This window comes from Stenella coeruleoalba (genome assembly GCF_951394435.1).
Source record: "Stenella coeruleoalba genome assembly, chromosome: 11".
NCBI classification, from domain to species: Eukaryota; Metazoa; Chordata; class Mammalia; order Artiodactyla; family Delphinidae; genus Stenella; species Stenella coeruleoalba.
This window is the reverse complement of record NC_137157.1, coordinates 96151475-96153780: the sequence shown is the minus strand read 5'-3', so window position 1 is coordinate 96153780 and position 2306 is coordinate 96151475.

The window sequence follows — 2306 nt, the reverse complement described above, 5'->3', positions numbered from 1 at the left end:
ATATGCACGGACCCTTACCTTAAATCTTCCCCAATTTTGCTGTTTCGGAAAGGACCCTGCTTTGGGAAAGACCCCCGGCATCCTCCCTACTTGTTGCAGGTGATAAATCCTTCCTCTTCCCGCTCTTTGGCGTGGCTGAGTCTTTTGGCTTGACGTCCACCAGGAAGCGACCCCATTTTGGGGGTAACAAAGGTGCAAAGAAAAGAGCACCCCAACCCTTAACTAATGGGATTCTGGGGGAGGATATTCAGCATCTCGGCAGCCACACCGTGACTTCTGCATTTCTGCGCTTCTCGTCTGCGTCGTACAACAGACCTGACAGAAGCCCAGGACAGGGGCTCATCCCGGCTCTGCACATGGCATCTCTGCTTCTCTCTGATCTCACAATGAAGCTCCCTTAGCAGAAAGGATCTAGGGAATTCCCTGGTGGTCCAGTGGTAAAGAATCCGCCTTCGGGCTTCCCTGGTGGCGCAGTGGTTGAGAGTCTGCCTGCCGATGCAGGGGACACGGGTTCGTGCCCCGGTCCGGGAAGATCCCACGTGCCGCGGAGCGGCTGGGCTCGTGAGCCATGGCCGCTGAGCCTGCGCGTCCGGAGCCTGTGCTCCGCAACGGGAGAGGCCACGACAGTGAGAGGCCCGCGTATCGCAAAAAAAAAAAAAGAATCCGCCTTCCAATGCAGGGGACGCAGGTTCGATCCTTGGTCGGGGAACTAAGATCCCGCCTGCCGTGGGGCAACTAAGCCCGTGCGCCATAACTACAGAGCCCACGCGCCCTGGAGCCACAACTAGAGAGAGGCTCACGCGCCACAACAAAGATCATTGCCCACACCGCAACGAAAGATCCCGCTCGCCTCAGTGAAGACCCCACGTGCCGCAACTAAGACCCGACGCAGCCCCAAAACACGGATCTAAACGGTAATTGGCACCATCCAATGAGAAGCATCCCTACTGGCACCTCTTGTCAGGACACTGATCCCTGGTCCCAGGGGTTATGGTGAAGGGAGCAGTGTCCACGTTCAGGATGCCCCATGGTCTCCCAAGCACAGGAAATTAGGCAAAAAGAACTTCCTTGGACACATTTCCCCGTTAGAGCTGACTGGCTCAAGGACCACCTGGGACAGCCTCCCTAGATGATTCCGCCCCACAGCACTCACACCCCAAGGGGATCTTCAATGGAATACTCGGAGTAAATAGGCCTGTTGAAGTATGTTCTCCTTACATAAGTGTGACCACACTCCGGGAGGGCTGGGATTATGCGTGTGGGTCTTGGGGAAAGGGAAGTTACAGGGAGGGTCTAAGAACCGTGGAAAGTCAATGGCAGAGTCAGCTGCAGGTTCCTGGGTCCCAAGCCAGGGATCATTGGAGTCTTAGGACTTTATTCCACCAAGCTAAGTTCTCTGCTCTCCGGCTCAGCCCACCCCATCTACAGTTTTAATGCTGGCTTGGAGAGGCCTGAGCAGCTAATGTAATAGTTTTCACTCAGGCATTGGCTGGCAGACCCCTGGAGAGCTAATTCGATTTCTTTCCTTTTAAATTGGATTTCCCCAAACCATCTGCTTCCCCTGTGGCGATGCAGACAGGACCAGATCTGATTCCAGGATAGAATCCCCTCTACTTTGCAATGTCCCACAGAGGCAGAGCTGACCTTTTGGCCAAGTCAGGCAGTGAGGGACCCAGTGCGGGCTGTTCTAACACCCCCTGCAAGAACCCATAGATCTCAGCAGAGTTTGGGCTGTCCACCTGACCCTCAGTACTGCCCTAGGAGTCAGGGATGCCAGCTAAAAATTGTCGCTCACCATCTTGTTCTACAAGAATGAAGTCGTGAGCCATTGCAGCCGCTGACCTTCAACACATCCTGAAAGGAGTCCAGGGTGGAGATCAGGAGTGAGGGTCTCTGTGTTCTGGGAAAAACTGGCGGAACAGTCCTTCAGATAGTTCGATAGTTTCAGGAGAAGATCTTATGAGCCCAATTTCTTGCATCTTCTCATATCTAGAAAAGCGCTAAAATCACTAACAGAGATATCTGTCCCTTGTGACGAGCAGCAACCTTCTGCCAAAATGTGGGTTTCACTGCGTGGATCCCCCTTCACTAAAATCATACATGTACTGACCTGCCCCCTCTTTGGAGCAGTTCTTCAGAGCTCCCTGAGAGTCTGTCTCCCAGGCTATAGTCCTCATTTTTCCCTGTGGATGAAAAATGTTGCCTGCTATATCAGTAAACAAAGAATGTTGTGGCCGCCAAGCCACCAGCCACTGCAGCGGCCCCGACTGTGTACCAGAGGGGATTCAGGATGGAGAAAAGCAGGC